Genomic DNA, 8,593 nt, shown 5'->3' with positions numbered 1-8,593 from the left:
ATTCTCATTAAAAGTATAATGAATATTATAAAGTAACTAAACCTTTTATAAATTCCCAATCTTAGTTACTTTAGGAAAATGTGAATATGGTGCTTAACCCATGAAATTCACACTTTGTACCTTACCAAGTCGTTAGTGGAGCGTGTGTGGTTAACCGGCACACTAACTTGGACTAGTAAGGATCACGAAGGGTGACTTAATGTTTATCATAGATCGGTGGAGCGCGTCTGGTTAACCGACACATTGATTAGGTGATAATATTAAGGGTACCAAGTGAATTTGCATGGTTATTCACACCTTCTTTTGTGATCCTCGACATCCCAGTCACAAAACTTGAAGGGCACAATCGAGATTGAAACATGCCATTGAAATTTTCAATGAATCTCAAAAGAATCTATGAATTTCAAAACCAATTAAACCTAATAATTCATTTTGTTTTCATGGGGGAAATTGGTGAATCGTCATTCACCTACCTTCAAATATGTTATAGCTTAGATTACGGCATCCCTCTTCTAAGTTATAATATATTGTGTTGGATCCTAGCCTTAATATTACATTTGGGTGTATTATTAAGGATTCGATATATCTAATCTAAACTTGTTTTTCTTCTTTTCAGATGTCTTCCAACAACAATGCTTCGGGCTCTAACCCTACTGGCTCCTTTTCTCTAGTGAACCTTTGTGGGAGGGTCATCTTTGATGGTTCCAACTTCATGGATTGGATCCGGAACATCAGGATGGTCACTCGTTACGAGGACAAGGAATATGTCCTCGATAAGGAGCTAAAGGAGCTTGATGAGTCCACTGCCACTCCTGAGGAGGTCGCTGAGTATCAGACACATGAGAGAGACGCCACCAAGGTGGCATGCATCATGATGGCCACCATGACAGCTGAACTCCAAAAGTCCTATGAGGACTATTACCCTTTTGAGATGCATCAGGATCTGATGGAAAGGTACCATCAGAGTGCTCGTCAAGAGCGGTATGAAATAATCTCCTCCATGATCACTACCCGTATGAAGGATAGCAAACCAATCACGGGCCACATGCAGAAAATGCAAAGGTATGTGGACTGTCTAATGAAACTGAATGTGAACTTCCCTGAGGAGTTGGCAATTGATATCATTTTGCACTCCTTGCCCTCGTTTTATGATCAATTTCGTATCACATACCACATGAACAAGGAGGAAGTCACACTCAGTAAGCTTCAAGGACTTCTGAAGACTGTCGAAAGTGGTCTTAAAAGTAAGTCGGTTGCTACTCCTACTCCTACTACTACCCCTGTTTTGGCTATCGGGCAAGGCAAAGGGAAGAAGAGGAAGCACCCTTCGAAGGGTACCAAGGGAAAGTCTCTTGAAGGCTCCTCATCTGGAACCAAAGGTGGTTCTATCACTCCTTCTGCCATCCCTAAGGATGCTGAATGCTTCTACTGTCAGAATAAGGGGCACTGGAAGCGAAACTACCCAAAGTACTTGCAGGATGTCAAGGATGGGAAAGTGAAACCATCCCATGCACGTATTTACACTATATTGTCTAATAACTCACCATATTCTAACTCTTGGGTACTTGATACATGATGTGGTATTCACATATGTTCTGATTTGCAGGGACTAAGAAGAAGTGAGGATGTGGAGCACGGGAAGATAAACTTAATCATGGGGAATAGGAAGATTTCGCCTGTTACCAAGATTGGAGTTTATACTTTGTTGCTAGATAGTGGGTTAAAGTTAGATTTGAATAAATGTGTGTACTCGTCAGAAATGGCGAGGAATATTATTTCCTTTCATGCTTTGTACAAACAAGGTTTTACCTTTTCTTTTGATAATGAAGTTGGTAGTATTTATGCTTTCTTTAATAATGTTCTTTATTTTAAAGCATTACCTTGTGATGGTGTGTATGAAGCTGTATCGGTTGTAGATAATTTAGGAAATAATGTATTGTGTATTGATTCTTCTACTAGCTTGGAAAAAGCATCTTTGTGGCATTGTCGTCTTGGACATGTAAGCAAGAAACGCATAGGCCAGCTCCAAAAGGATGGAGTATTGGAGTCATTCGACCTTAAGTCAGATGACAGTTGTGAATCTTGTCTACTTGGAAAAATGACAAAATCACCCTTCACTGGCACTTGTGCAAGGGGTGAGGGTTTGTTGGACCTTATACATACTGATGTATGTGGACCATTTAAAACCGCCACAAGGGATGCTAATCGCTATTATGTGACTTTTATTGATGATTTTAGTAGATATGGTTATGTCTACTTAATCAAACATAAGTCAGAAACTTTTGAAAGGTTTAAAGAGTTTAAACATGAAGTAGAAAATCAATTGGTCAGGAACATTAAGATGCTTCGATCCGATCGAGGTGGTGAGTATCTTAGTACTGAGTTCCTCGACTATCTTAAGGAGTGTGGGATTGTCTCACAATTGACACCTCCCAGGACACCATAGCTGAATGGTGTAGCTGAGAGGCGTAATCGAACTTTGTTGGACATGGTTCGCTCTATGATGAGTCGAGCTTCACTATCAATCTCTTTTTGGGGGTATGCCTTAGAGACTGTCGCCCACATCCTTAATCTAGTCCCTACAAAGAAGGTTTCCAGAACACCTCATGAGATGTGGACTGGGAAAGTTCCCAATTTGGACCACATCAATATTTGGGGTTGCTAGGCTTTCGTGAGGCGCGAGACTCATGACAAGCTCGAACCTCGAAGTGAAAGGTGTATTTTCATCGGCTACCCACAAAAATCTTTTGGTTACCTCTTCTACAGACCCAATGAGAATGTGGTCTTTGTAGCTAGGAGAGGGGTCTTTCGAGAGAGAGAATTTATAAACCAAGGAGACAGTGGGAGGCAAATTGACCTTGAAGAAATTCAAGAGTTAATTGGTGAAGGAACGTCAGACACTAGCAATCAACCTGAGGAGGAAACTCCTGTTGATCCAGCTGACGAGTCTGTACCTCCGAGGCGTTCCACAAGGGTTAGGAACACACCTGAGTTTTATTATGGATTTAATATTACTACGGAAGGTGATACATTTATCAGTGACAGTACACTGGTAAATATGGATGAACCTAACAGTGTTAAGGAAGCCATGGCAGGCCCGGAGTCTGCTAAATGGAAGGAGGTTATGGACAGCGAGATACAGTCCATGTATGATAATCAAGTTTGGAACTTGGTTGACAACGTACCAGGCCGTAAGACAGTCGGGTGCAAATGGATCTTCAAGAAGAAGACCGACATGGATGGAAAGGTACACACTTATAAAGCGCGACTGGTCGTGAAGGGTTTTACTCAGACTCATAGTATTGATTATGATGAAACCTTTTCACCAGTGGCAAAGATTAAGTCTATTAGGGTTATGCTAGCCATTGCTGCATTTCATGATTATGAAATATGGAAAATGGATGTCAAAGCCGCCTTCCTTAACGAAAAGTTGGCTGAGGATGTTTACATAAATCAGCCAGAGGGTTTTGTCAGTGAAGAGTACCCTAATAGAGTGTGCAAGCTTGAGAAATCCATTTATGGATTGAAACAAGCATCTCGAAGTTGGAATCTTTGTTTCGATGAGAAGGTCAAAGAGTTTGGTTTCTCAAGAAGTGAAGATGAGTCTTGCGTGTATGTCAGAGCTAGTGGGAGTATAGTTATCTTTTTGGTGTTGTATGTAGAAGACATACTACTCATAGGAAATGACATCCCAACCTTGCAGGAGGTTAAGGCCTGGCTTGGGAAGTGCTTTCCTATGAAGGACCTTGGAGAAGCTGCCTATATCCTAGGGATAAGGATATTAAGAGAAAGGAGTAAAAGACTAATTAGACTTAGTCAGAGTATCTACTTGGATAAGGTGTTGAAAAGGTTCAACATGCAGAACTCCAAGAAAGGAGAATTACCGATCCAAAGCAATGCCAAACTAAGCAAGGCTCAGAGCCCGAGTACAGAAGATGAGATAGCTGAGATGAGTCAATTACCTTATGCTTCCGCTGTTGACTTGATCATGTATGCTATGACTTGTACCCGTCCTGATGTGGCCTTCGCTTTGAGCATGGTCAGCAGATATCAGGGGAACCCTGGCAAGGCTCATTGGACTGCGGTAAAGAATATTCTCAAGTACCTGCGGAGGACTAAGGATTGGATCTTTACCCTTGGTGGGAGTGATGACTTGAGAGTGGTGGGGTACAGTGATGCTAGTTTTCAGACTGATAGGGATAACTTCCGCTCTCAGTGGGGTTGGGTCTTTACACTAAATGGAGGGGCAATCACTTGGAAGAGTTCCAAACAGGAGACTATAGCTGATTCGACTTGTGAATCAGAGTACATAGCAGCGAGTGAGGCGGCAAAGGAGACGATATGGCTGAAGAACTTCATCGGAGACCTTGGAGTTGTACCAGCTATTAAGGAGCCTATGGAGATTTTCTGTGACAGCAATAGTGCAGTTGCCTTAGCCAAGGAACCAAGAGATCGTGGCAGATCCCGACACATTGACAGAAAATATCACTTCATAAGACACAAGATAGAAGAAGGACTCCTCGTGGCAAAGAGGGTATCGTCAGATGAGAACCCTGCGGACCCCCTTACGAAGGGACTGACGAGGGTTAAGCATTTGCAGCATGCAAGGCACATCGGGCTGAGGGACGATATTAGTTTTACAGATTAGATAGTTATTACTGAAACTTGTAAAATGTAATCGACGTTTGATGATGAATAAAAGTTGTGATTTATTTATGAGTAAGGTGTTGCTATCATTGTCGATTATTTACTATTGTTTCAGCTTTGCATGTTTTGACTTCCAGAATAATAAATCTATTCAAATTCTCCACAGTCGGTCATATGTCGGAAGTAGGTATGAATCAAGACTGTCATGAATTGGGATTGTATATGACTAAAGGTGTTTAGCCATAGCAATGGTTGTTACAACATTCATGAGTGCTCATAAGTTATGAGTATTGGAATAAACCCACACTCACTTGTATCACTTCATGGAATTTATCTCGAGTGATCGTGAGACGGTAATATCATATAAGTCTTCAAACCTAGAGATATGAGTTGTTACCTATGAGTTGGTTGTGCATTAATTGCACGTAAACGCATCAGTAACTTGATGTTATAAAACGTGCCTTTGTGTACAATTCAACAAGTAGTAGAACAAGCATATGAGTAGAAGTTTATCTGTTCCTTCTTGAATTAGAAGCGATATTTGGGCCCCTCGATGATTTTTTTTGACCTATGTACCAGGCCCGTTCAGAACTAAATTGATGTGTTCAATTAAGTTCTTTGTCAAACAAGTTGGAAATCGGGAAACAAACTGCTGGACAATAAGTAAGACATTGTTCCATGTATTTGTCCGGCTGATATCATGACAGCAGAGGATTATATGATCACTTATCTAAAATGGCGCTTCATAGTTCAACAGAGTTTTCGAGAGCTACGATTATCGGTTGGTTCCTGAAGCTATATAGGCAAATACAGTTATCAGACTTATCCAAGTGGGAGACTGTTGGATAAGGTGTCTAAGTCCATAACTTATTTGGTATATACTTGACCCGGCCCGGCATGGTCCATTTGGGTTGCACTTCACCCGAACTATTTATATGGATAATATTATGAGAAAAGTATATTTGCGGCCTATTAATATATTATAAGTTATAATATATTAATATGAAATTGTATTATTTAATTAGTATTGATCTTAAATTAATTATGAATTAATTTAGTGATCATAAGGTGACTAATTAATAATGGGCTATTATATTTATACGGTGTAGGCTAACACTCATTAGGAAATGGGCTAAGCTTAAATGGGAGTCGATGGATGATCCATGGAGATTTTAACCCATGGATCCTTGGAATAGGAAAAGACATGGGTTATTAGGGTTTGCATGGTTCATAACCCTAATCATCTACACTATATAAAGGGGCTTATGGTGCTTGAAAAGACACTATGTGTGTATGCATAAGAGTGGCCGAATTTATAGAGTGATTGTATACTCTCTTATAAGTTTTCCAAGTTTGTGGTGATTTGTGATTTCCATTTGAGGCATTCACATTATTGGTGCTTGGCTCTCAAACTCCTAAGGAATCAACTCACTAACAAAGGTATGTAATTCTTCTAGTATCTTTTATGTTTAAAAGTACCCCATGCATGCTAGATAAGTTATGAACCTTGGAAAATTATTTTGCATGTATTTTAGACAAACATAGATCCAAGGTTTCTAGGGTTGCATGAACACCTTAGGAGTGTTAGTTTGCTCAAAACCCAACAACTTCGTCTTTCGATTTGCGAAGAGGGAGGATTCTCCGGGTCGACGAGAACGAAGGAAAGGAAAACGTGAGGACCTTTGGGTTTTGGCTACACCGAAGGATGAAGAAGAACGAAGCAGCAACCTGCTGTCGATTCTCGATGGCTGAAGTCGTAAGGAGGTGAGCACCTCCGTTGTTCAAATGGTCCGAAGAACAGGGAAGAGGCAACGAGAGTTGTCGTCGACCTTAGGGGTTATTTTCTCGGTCGGAGAGAAAAAAGGGCAGTCGATCCCCGGCAGACCTTCATCTCTGATTTGGGTCGACTTCTTTGGTTGATCAGGAATGAAAGACGAAGGCAACAGTAGGGGTTATTTGCTTCGATAATTTCTGTTTGATGATTACGGAAGACCTATAACTTTTGGTTCTGGTGGCGGGAATATGCAGAGGAGTTCAATTTCATCATTGGATGATGCGAAGATTGTAAAAGCTACACCAAAAGTCCATGTGAATGAAGATGTGAAAAGCGGAGTGCAGAAATTCTGTGTAATTCTTCTCTCTGAAGGGGGTGGAGTTCAGGGAGACATGGATGTGCTATGTCAGGTTTGTTTTATACATTTCACAAATTCTTGATCATATGAGGACATAGTATTTAAAGAAACTCAACTCGATCTTATCTCTGCAGATTGGTTTAGATGGTATTCGGATGCTTGATCCTGCAACAAACCGAACACTGAAACTCTATTCCCTTGAATCTGTAACAAGATGGGAGGTAAGTATGTTGCATCAAATTAATTTCTTGTTAAAGTTTAAAATCTCTGAAATACGACTCTAAATTCTTTCTTTCCTTATAGGTAATGGATTCAAATGTATTTGTTTTCTGGACCAAAAGTTCCATTGATGTTGATGAAAGACGTGTTAGACTAAAGTCAAACAGTTATACCACAACCAATATCCTTGACATGGTAGTTGCTGCAAGCATTCAGGTTCTGGAGTACTAGCTACTATGCTTCCATATTCTCTATGATTCATAAACTTTTTTCTTGCATATTCATGGTTCTTCTTTTAATGATTCAGCTCAAGGAGATGGAAGAAGTAACAATCTCTAAACAACCAACTGAAAAGAAGAAAGTCTTCCCTGATTGGAAAAACTTGATTAAGCCTGGAAATGAAGAAAAGGATCATTGGGTTAGTTTAATCTTCTTAAATCTGAATTGTATTGGAATTCTATTAATGGTGTCAATTGTCAAATAAAAATATTTGGAATTGAATCTGATTTTGTATGTAGGTTCCAGATGAAGCATCTACTATTTATTTATTTATTTATTGTTTTGTTTTCTCTTTTGCTTTGTAGCATCACTGTAGAAATTGTGGTGATATTTTTTGTGATAAGTGTACTCAAGGTAGAATTACTCTCACAACAGAGGAAAATGCTCAACAAGTTCGAGTTTGTGACCAATGCATGGTATGCAATTCATAATTTAAAAAATAAAAAATAAAAAAATTATGATGTATATATAAATTTTGATTTTCTACTCATTAATTTTTTTTATAGGCTGAAGTTACTCAGAGGCTGAGTCATGTGAATGGGGTGGCAGGTAGAGGTTCTTCTGGGTTTAATAGGCATGAAGATCTTACAACATTCTACTGGAATGGAATCTTGAATTCCGATTCTGTCAGAATAAAATCTTGAAGATGAACATTGTATGGGATGAAGATGAACAATGACCACCAATCTTCCAAAAAGAATGGTTTATTCCAGCAGAATAATGTACAAAATAATGAACAAAAATATATGTAATCGTATAATCTGGTAGAATGATTTATATATTGTATTTCTTTGTTATTAATAAATGTAACATTCTCATAGAATAATATATAATTTTTTTCTTTTCTAAGAATGTAATGAAATTTTTTTTAACTTGTATCCAAAATTTTGTTATTCTTCAAGAAGTTCATTAAATCAAAATATATATTATGTCAGAATGTGTATTCTTGTATGGTTCAATCATATTTGTTATTTTTCAATATATTGATAAACATATTCCCTCAGAATGTTACGAATTACGAGAATTATCATCCATACAATCAGATTTTTAAAATTAATAGAATCTATTTTCCCTTAAAATATGCAATTTTTCTTAAAATATGCAAATTTCCGTTATTAAATTTATATTAATTGACTAAAATACTCTTCTAGTTAGAATAGATGGTATTTTTGATTTATATTTAATTCAATAATATGTAATAATCACTTACTTAAAATAAATAAAAATTGATTGGCGCACATTTATGCATACAATAACACAATAATTACTTTTAATAGAATAACCTAAGACTATATATATATATATATATATATATA

At 38.2% G+C, this 8,593-nt stretch overlaps 1 pseudogene; it reads left to right on the top strand.

Annotated features, from left to right (window-relative positions):
* Window positions 1–6,618: 6,618 nt before the first annotated feature.
* On the top strand, window positions 6,619–7,921 carry LOC145157923 (protein FREE1-like; annotated as a pseudogene).
* Window positions 7,922–8,593: the final 672 nt, after the last annotated feature.

This window comes from Lactuca virosa, chromosome 2, assembly GCF_052849685.1.
Source record: "Lactuca virosa cultivar CGN04683 chromosome 2, Lactuca_virosa_CGN04683_v6, whole genome shotgun sequence".
NCBI lineage: Eukaryota > Viridiplantae > Streptophyta > Magnoliopsida > Asterales > Asteraceae > Lactuca > Lactuca virosa.
Note: the sequence above shows the minus strand (reverse complement) of the source record. Positions and strands in the feature narration are given on the sequence as shown.